Below are 9,781 nucleotides of genomic sequence, written 5' to 3' on the forward strand. Positions count from 1 at the left end.
TCCCCGTCACAGTGATGTGGAATTTCAAATGACTGACTGGATCAGGGCTATAACCGAAAAGGGTGAACACAGCGCGTGGCCGTTTGAGCAGGTAAGCGCTTTGGATGATTTGGATATACTTCGTGCCCTATGGCAAAGTGTGCATCTGCTATGGATCACGGTTTAAATGAGGGGACAAAAGTGTACATTTGTACTGCGTTTTCAAAATTGCCTTCATGAGCCGAAATTAAATTTGAATAAAACAAAGAGCAATTTTTGCAGCCATCTAACACTGGCTGGTAAAACACAAAAAACGTTTCGGGGGCGAGGAGGGAGAGAGGGGGGGTGGAAATGCTGACTGCTCAAAAACTAGCACCGCAAGTCATTTTAAAGCAGTGTTAATGCACGTGCGACAATGGGCCATTACCGGGCCTGTCAACGGTGCACTCCCCCCATCACAAGGCCAATCTGCCTGCACCTGTTCACCATCCCCGCTCGCCCGGCCGACTCGGCGATGCCGACACAGGCAACAACGGCATCCACGCATTAACAACATTCGCATCTCCCACCTAATTATGGAATGGCTGAAAATGGAAAGACTGAAAAGCTTGGGCGGCGGGCGGGGGGGGTGAGGGGTTTGCCAATTTCCCCTCCTTGTGCTGGAGAACCTGCCATCCGCGTCATGTTCTGCTGTCGTGATGCTGTAACGCAAAGCAAGACTGAAAACGAGGCAATATAAAATCATATTCTTGGTTCTTTCGGTAAAGTCACGTAGATGAAAAAATAAATGAAATAAAAAAAAATGGAAAAAAAGAAAAGCTAAAAACCCACGACGTTTCGATCGCAACACAAGCGGTCTTCATCAGGCGTCTGATGAAGACCGCGTGTGTTGCGATGAAGACCACTTGTTGAAAACCGCTTGTGTTGCGATCGAAACATCGTGGGTTTTTTGCTTTTATTATTTTCAATTTTTATTTATTGGTTTTTTCCAAAAAAATGTTGCTACCTACGTGACTTTACCAAAAGAACCAAGAATATGAATTCCTGCAGTCACGAAAGTTTTAAGTCAAAATTTAAAAGAAACACACTTGAGAACCGTAAAGTTTTACAAAACAAGCTTTGGGTGATAAATATCGATTAGTGGCCTTGAGTCAATGGTGAAAATTCACCATTCTTGTGGCAGAGTGTAGGATTTATGAGAATACAACTGTTGGCTTTTCATTAAGCAATACAGCGTCATGGGTGATGTTCATTTAACATCCATAGCGATTGATGATGATTATGATGATGAGCATTACAGATGTATGATGGATTCATAGGTAGTGGTAGGAGTGGTGGTGATTTATGATTATTATGATGGGTGATGGTGATTGTGATGATGCATGCTGATTTATGATGACCAATTTAGATGACAGTGGCGGAGGAGTATGATGGTGGATGATGATTCTGAAGATGATGGAGCACATTGATGGCAGTAGGCTAATTGCCATGAAAGTCTAACCTGATCAGGATTTGAACTCCTGTTCGCACAAATGGAAGATGCACTACTCTACCAATGAGCTAAACCACAGCCTTAAAATTAATAATACAACATACCAAGTTAAATTAAATCTGCCTAAGTGCACTTAAAAAAACATTTTCAATATGAATGTGTTCTTATTTTGCTTGTCTATTTAAATATGCAGTATTGTATTCGGATTAAATAACCGTAGAGGCTATGCAACTTGATCACTGGACAAATCATGAATGGGCTTTAAGACGCTCGATAATGGAGTGCAATATGTATTCATCGTGAAGAGAGGTGACGCTCAAATTAACATTACACTTCGGCTACCCGAGGGCATTCGCACCAGCAGTGTAATTCAAGCAGATTTTGCTTTACAAATTACACGAGATTAAATTAAACTGAACTGCTCAACCTTACACACTTAAAAGGTCAACCGGCATTGAACGGTTTGCAATCAAGTAGGCATTTAATGACTCGGTGAAAGCTACGGGATTTAATGTAACTGGGCTGTAACTACGTAGCAACTAAGAGGACAATCATCCGCGTACACTAATCATGAGTTTAAAGCAGTGTGTCCATGTGTATATGTGGTGGTGGGGGTGTGGGGTGGGGAGTGGTATTGTAGTGATTAGCACTCTGCTCTATGCATCTGACCACCCCAACTTCAATTCCCTGCCATGGTTATCATCAGCAGTGTATATCAGAACCGCTTCTGGGCCTCCCTGAGGGTCAACTTAGCCTTAAATGAGTATCAGATGCCGTTTCATAAACATTGGTATGGTACTAAGGAGACAAATTATTGCGGTCTGGGTGGAGCAGCCCCTCGTGTGCTGTCAGCCTTCATGGGTGCTCGCTAACAGCTCTTTACCCAGCAGCCTGTGCAGCAAACATGTGCGGGGCACCTTTGTCTTTGTGTGTGTGTCAGTTTTCTGCATGACCTCAATATTATGGGCTGGCTAGTCCGGAAAAAAATGAATGATGTCGTTTAAAAAAAAAGGCATATATTGCTGCTAGGTCAGCATTTTAGTAGGTCTCAAAAATGAAAGAATTTCAATCACTGCAGAGGCATTAGATTTTTTTCCCCTCAATAACGGATATAGCGGTGTACGTCTATAATTTAGCGACTTGCAGGTGGCGCTTATGGATCGGGTGGAGATGGAATCGTGCTGCGGATGAGATGCCCACCAGCGGAATGACCAAATCCCTGTGAAAAAGGAGGACAGCAAGTAGGTTTCCAGAGCGCATTATGCAGAGTGTGTGTGTTCTCTTGTCAACTTTAGTATTATTTAGGCACTCTTCGATTGTTTCCACTTAAATATAAACATGCCCCACAAAAAGGTATAGGAGTTGACGAAACATCCCACATCCCATGATCACTCCTTTGCCCGAGGTTAACCACCACATGCAGTGAAGTGAAGTCTGTTCATCTGAATCTTGACTTAAAGCTTTCGTGACTGCAGGAATACATATTCTATGGGTATTTCGGTAAAGCCACGTAGAAATAGAAATAATAAAAAATATCACGACGTTTCCGTCGCAACACAAGCAATCGTCTTCACCTGAGAGGAGCTCTCAGGTGAGAGAGCTGAGCTCTCAGGTGAGAGAGAGCTGAACCCACGCTCAAGCCGTTGAACCCATGCTCAAGTACTGCTCAAAGACAATGTCTTGCCTCAGGGGTTGTCGTTCAGATTTAAAAGGTCCAAATGTCACAATACTCCAAAAATAATATTTTTGTTTAATGTTTTGTCATAACTGTGAGAGCGCATATACTGTTTAGACAATGTTGCAAAAAATGTATAATTTCACATGGCCATTCATACAATATTTCACAGCTTGCTTTTCTCAGAAATCAAATTTAAAACGTTTCTAAAACTCTTACAGACAGACGTTTAAAGTGAGTTCACATTTACACTGTGTTTGCATTCGTCGCTTATTTCAAGCTTCCTTTTTTAAGCGATGAGGCTTGTTTACATCATATGCACAATTGTTCACACGTATACATACCCTTTACGATGAACCCGCTTCGATGCATTTTTCTGTTCAGCTTTGCTTAGCAGCACAATCGAGTCTCAAAACGTGAGCGGTTCTAGAGAATGACCATTTCACTCTACAGCGAGCAAACGTACTGATCACACGAATTAGTTGCTACTTGCAATGTGTTTATGATTTCTGTATTAATCCCCCCAAAACATTTTAAATCGAGAGCCGAAATGCGACATTTACAATGATAAAAAAATAAAACAGCGACAGATGTTTCAATAAAAATGTGATGCCACTTCCAAGCTTTTCCCTATAAGTGCATTTGCAAGAAATAATGTTGATAAAAAAAACTTGATGTCATATTTACTTAAATTATAGAAATATAAATATGTTTACATTAAAACATGTCGGGTTTTACAAATGGAACTCTACGGTAACGATTAAAATGCAAACATGAATATTAAAATTTTATGAAAAAATTTGTGCATAAACTAATAATGACATTCTAGTCTATTTCAGAATCAGAATATTAATTTATACTCGATGAATCCGATGAGCTATAAAGCTCTTTTTCACAGGTGTCCAGTAGGGGCGGGTAAGAAGGTTACAACAACAAACAGTACAAAAACACAATAGTAGTGCAAAATACAATAAAGGTAAACAAATCACCCAATCTGAAAATCAGTCAATAAATGCTCAACATCAGAAACGTCTTAGCAATATTAAAATCCAATGTCAAAGAAAATGAATTCTGAATCTCAACCCTTGTTCCCATTGTACTAAAGCACATACTAGAAACTGGGGCACTCTAAACATGAAATTTCCTCTTCAATACCACATGCAGCGGCTTGATTTTTTTTTATACCCTAAACATGAAAAAATTATATTTGGCAATGCTGCTGCTGGATTGACAATGGTGATCGAGCACAATTAATGAACGACAAAAAAAATCTAACATTCGTCAACAACACTGTGGCCTTCAAAGGAAAACAAATATTGTAACAAATGACGTTTCGGGCAATGGTCCTTATTTATATTCCGGCCCTTTATTTCTACGTGAAATAAAGAAGGCCAATTTCTCGAAATATTTGCCTATTATGTTTCTCTTTTTAGGCCACACAATGCTATTGACGAAGATGTTGGGGGGGGAGGGCTATTTTTCCAATGAAAATTTACGTTTCCCACAAACATATGAGAAGCCACAGCTTTACAATTGAAAAGAAAACCCTCAATACATTATACAAATTTATGATATCGAAATCTACCGTTGCACCTGGTTTCGTTTTTAGTGAGAATATTTGTACACACAATGCACCGCATTATGCATCCTGTAGTCAGCTCCTGTGAGCATAATGGGCTTAATATAGATCTATAGCGAAGTGTGTGCATGTGTGTGTCTGTGCATGTGTCCGTGTGTATGCTCATGCTCACTTTCAACAACATCCCACTCCTGAGAATAAGGAGACTGAACCAGAGACTTTGCTCAGATTCCAAGAGCTATTCGGCACTGCAAGGATGAGTGGTGGTTATGGGTTGTGGAGCAAATGAAAACTGCATCATTGGCCCATGAATTTAAAAAGTCACTCTTGAATATCATCACAAAGTAACTTGCAGCACCATTCTTATTACCATCTATGAGGGGACGAATGACACTGATCTCCAATCCCACAAAATATAAACTGCATGTTTTGCAGAACATTTCCTGTGAGATCTTGGGCGAGTGGGAATCCTTCAGCACACTTATGGTGTGGGGTCGTTTTGACCCGGTGAGAGTTTCAGAGCCTATATGGTTAAAGAAAGTAGCTGCCACGTGTGGTGACTGGCTGATGGGCCATCTGCCAAGGAGGTACAACGTGTGATCCAGAGCCTGAGACCTGGTGAAGCGCTATGCAAAGGATTAGCTCCAAAATTAATTGCCGAGGCAGGTGGCGAATATTTTAAGGCTGCATTGCATTATACATTTACAACCGTTCAGATCAGGGGTGAGGAACGTCCGGCCCGCGGGCCGTATGAGGCCCGCGAAATCATTTGGTGTGGCCCTGCCAAGGCAACCGCAGGCGGGACTCGAAATTCCATAAATCTAGGAGCAAACCTGGAAAAGCAGTTGCGAGTAGCAACATCATCAATACCAGCTAACATCACACGCCTCGCCAAAGAGAAGCAGTTCCAGCCATCGCATTAGGGGTGAGTTAATAAAATGTTTGACCAAATTTAAGGCAATTTTTTAAGTTGATCATTTTGTATGGCCCGCGAATGGTGTTATGAATATCCAAATGGCCCGTGGCAGAAAAAAGTTTCCCCACCCCTGGTTTAGATGGTAGATTAGGTCCTGCAGGTTTGGATAGGCTGCCTTGGTCGTTCTGACTTTTAGGATGGGGGACAGCACTGATTTCAACCACTGAGGCGTATCCCTCCTCAGTGTTGGCTGCATAACAAGCTACCACACACTAAGTGGCTTCATTGGTCACATAAAGGGGCTACTGAATGGGTACGGCACATGCTGGGAGAAGAGAACAGCAAATGTGGTACAAGGTTGACGAGGAGCGGACTGGACTGCTGAGGACTATATCGGCGGTCAGGATTGGCCTCGGTGGAGGTAGCTCGTTGAGAGACCACTACTGGGCAGCTAAAGATAGACGTGTGTGTGAATAAATGTGCAACACCAACTGGGAGGCAGAAGCAGCAAGCTAACAACAAGCAATACGACCAATGGGTAAGCTAGTGCTGCCAATCGAGCAGCCCATGGGGACACACTCGCTTATCAAAGCTACCCAAATGCAAAACGGGACATTGCCGCTCCTCCAGAGTCCCAACAATCCACTGCTGTACGCAAAATGCCGACGTTATCTATGCCTCAAAGCTGGCACTGCCAGGGTCCCCGGGGCAACAACCAGCACCTGCCCCCACCTCTGCCCCCTCTTCATAGCTCAGAACCTGGGCCCCTCCCCCCCGCCCGCCCCGTCTGATCCGTGAGCCCCGACAGTTGCACCGACTGCACACTCGACCTTGTTCCCCGTCACGATGCCTCTCGGTATGTCACGTGTCTTTAAAGCGCACCTAGCCTGGCACTAGAGCCGTTGTGACAACACCGCCATTTAGTTGGGGGATGGCAGTGTTAATTTGTGTGTATGTGTGCATGTTTGTAAATAACTGGCCAGATGAGTGCATCACACAACAGGGAGATATTAAGTCACGTTGCGTAAGCACCATCAACATCATGCTTTACAAACAGCTAATTAGCAATATTGTTGCTTGTTCTTCATCAAAATTGCTGTCTTATTATGAGCAACACTATAAACATTTATGTCGAGTCGTAAAAAATAATACCCCTAATTTTTATATCAACGATAATGTTTATGACCTGTCCATCAACACCTTATTTCTGCTGCCTCGACACGTATTGTAAATGAATTTAGCGTAAAATTAAATTTCACTATTTAAGCTTATTATAGACTAAACATGGTTTGTTGTCTGCGCGTATTTCAATAGGCCCTTTGGTTTTGTATTAGAATCCAATAAAACGTGAGCTGAACAATAAATGCACACCGATATAAATGGAGCATTCCCCTATCAAGCTTTACGGAGCAATTTCTTAACATGACGTAGTATTACGCCTTATCGCACACAGCTTCAGAGGCTAATGGGTACCCCAAAATATGTCTTTGGTCCACCCTTGATAATAGGCAGGAGTTGCTTCTTGAGCTATATTGATCTCGTTACGGCGGAGATAAGGTCTTCTATTAACCCCGTAGAGATTAATATATTGTGTGCCTGGATAATACACGGATGGAGGCGTGATGATATCCCGATAAGTAATTCATCTTGTTAGTGGTATTGGGACGCTATCCAATGACTGCAAATGTTATGGCATGCAAGCACATCTGCGGTCGGGAGCTCTGAACTCTACATTAACAAAAGGGATTAGAACCCCAACGTGGAGAGTGCCATGTCTGTATAATGTTATGGTGGTAGGGGGGGGTAGACACACACAAAGTCAGTGTTCCATTCTTCTAATGAGAGTTTGAGCAGTGCTCATTTCCATTGTTGCTTCAGAAAAAGTGCAATTACATTCTACATCCCGAAATCGCAGGAAGCTGTTGACTTCCCACGGAGCCGAGCAGCCTCATCCCCGACGCGATGCAGTTTATTGAACGAATGTGAATTATTACAATGGGACCGAGTCAACACTGGCCAGAATTTTAACTCGGCCTCATAATGGAAATGCCTGCTGTGCCTCTTGAGCCACTGTATATAACTACCCCTTTTTTGGGCAAGGCGAAAATTGAGTTCACCTTTGCACATGAGCCGTCGATGCTCGACTGGTGTTTGTGTCCCAGGCAGTGGAGGGAGGTGGTGGCTTCAGTTGTGAATAAGTACTTTCTTGGTTTTCTCAAATGAATGGCTGTACAACATAATGTTACCTTTCAGGCTCACGAGTGCAAGCTTAACGCGTTTATGTCACACAAGCTTGCGGCACAGCATTTACAAATTGTCCCAATTCTCGCGTTCGGAGAGCGAGTGTTGCAGCCCACATGTTAACTTTTTATATGTTTTTATATTACCAGGTAAGGTCCACTGAGCAATATAGCTATTTTTCAGACACGACCTGGCCACAAATGATAGCGCAACGAAGTGGCTTATCAAGTGCAAATTTTATAGCAGCCAAATACCCTAAAGGCTTGTTTATAAATGTGGGGGGGAAAACCGGAGGAGCCGGAGAAAAATCCACGCGACCACGGGGAGAACACGTGCAAACTCAAAGTATGCCGGCGTCAGGGTCGGGATCGAACCCACGACTTCCTGCACACCAAGCGAAGCAGTTAACATCTCGCCACCGCGAGATGTTAAGCCACGTGCACTCACAGACACTTCCCTCAAAGTCACCTGGCCATGAATTGAGATGCAAGAGTTTGCGTACAAGGCACACATGTTCAAGAGCTAGAACACAATTCAAAGACTATAGGGTAGAATACTGTTAGCAACCACCTATCGAGTCCAGGCACTGTGCATGCAGTGATGGTGTGGTTTCCCCAGTGCTGATATTTACGCATCAGGTTTTCATTGAACGACGAGTCGAACGAGGCGATGCCCAGCACTTGTTCGGTTATCAAACTTCACTGATGTTAGCCGTGGGCAGAAATCGCAGGTTATTGTCACGTTCTAAGTGCAGTCCACAAAGCATTGCTCCTCGTGAGTACGTATTATATATGTAAAATGCACACATACATTATTATGGTGATGCAATGTCCCTTGAAACATGATTTCGATCATCAGTCATCACGAGCATCAGCAGTGAGTGGAATTTGAAAAGGACAATGCCACATTCACCTACCAACATCTGACTATCTTGGTGAAGTATGGTCAATCAATCACCGTTACTGATGTGGTGTGGCGAGGCCTTCATCTGGCAGTGAATTTACAGAGGCTGTACATTCTCTTTGGTTTTTTCGGTAAAGTCACGTAGGTAAAAAATAAAATAAAAATAAATTAAATCACGACGTTTACTTGATACAGTAATTTTGCTGTGACGGTGCCACCTGAAGATGGAAGCTTGTGTTGCCTCCGAAACGTCGTGATTTAATTTATTTTTATTTCATTTTTTACCTACGTGACTTTACCGAAAAAACCAAAGAGTCTGGATGGACCCTTGCAGTCACGAAAACTTCAAATCTAGAATTATGCTGTACATTGTTTTTGCTACACCACACTCAAACGAGCGTTGGATGTCTGGTGGTCAGTGGTGGTGGTGGTCGTCTTGAGCCAGTGGTGAGAAATTCAACGTTCCAATGACACGGACCAGCACAGCACGAGTCAATAACCAAACTTCACTGATAACCAGCGTTAACTTCCCACAAAGTGGCACTAATATAGCAGCACACAGGCAACGTGCGTGTGCGGTGTTGCCGCACGTGGAGAGGTACAGCCCCGTTCGCCAATCCACCGCTGGACGAGGGCCTCTCGCACTGCGTGAGTCGTGTGGTTTATTTGACCTGAATTCATTGAGCCCCACGCCCATCAGTGCGAGGTCGGCGAAGGTGGGGGAAGGCAGAGACTTGTATGTGTGTACGTTTGAACTTCTTTCGCACACCGTACGTAGCCAACCGTGCTCATCGGAGGTGCAGGGGAATGACAAACAAGCTCAACAGAAAAATAAGTTGTCAAGAAATGAGTTGCCAATCTAGATGATTTAAAAGTGCATAACTTCAGCGGCTTCCTAATATCGGAAGGAAGAGCGTTTCAGACGGCCGCAGAAGTGCATCCGAAAGCGCGCGATGCCAGTGATTTGGTAGCACTGTACAGCATAGAAGTGCAGTA

Source organism: Lampetra fluviatilis, chromosome 17 (assembly GCF_964198595.1).
Source record: "Lampetra fluviatilis chromosome 17, kcLamFluv1.1, whole genome shotgun sequence".
NCBI classification, from domain to species: Eukaryota; Metazoa; Chordata; class Hyperoartia; order Petromyzontiformes; family Petromyzontidae; genus Lampetra; species Lampetra fluviatilis.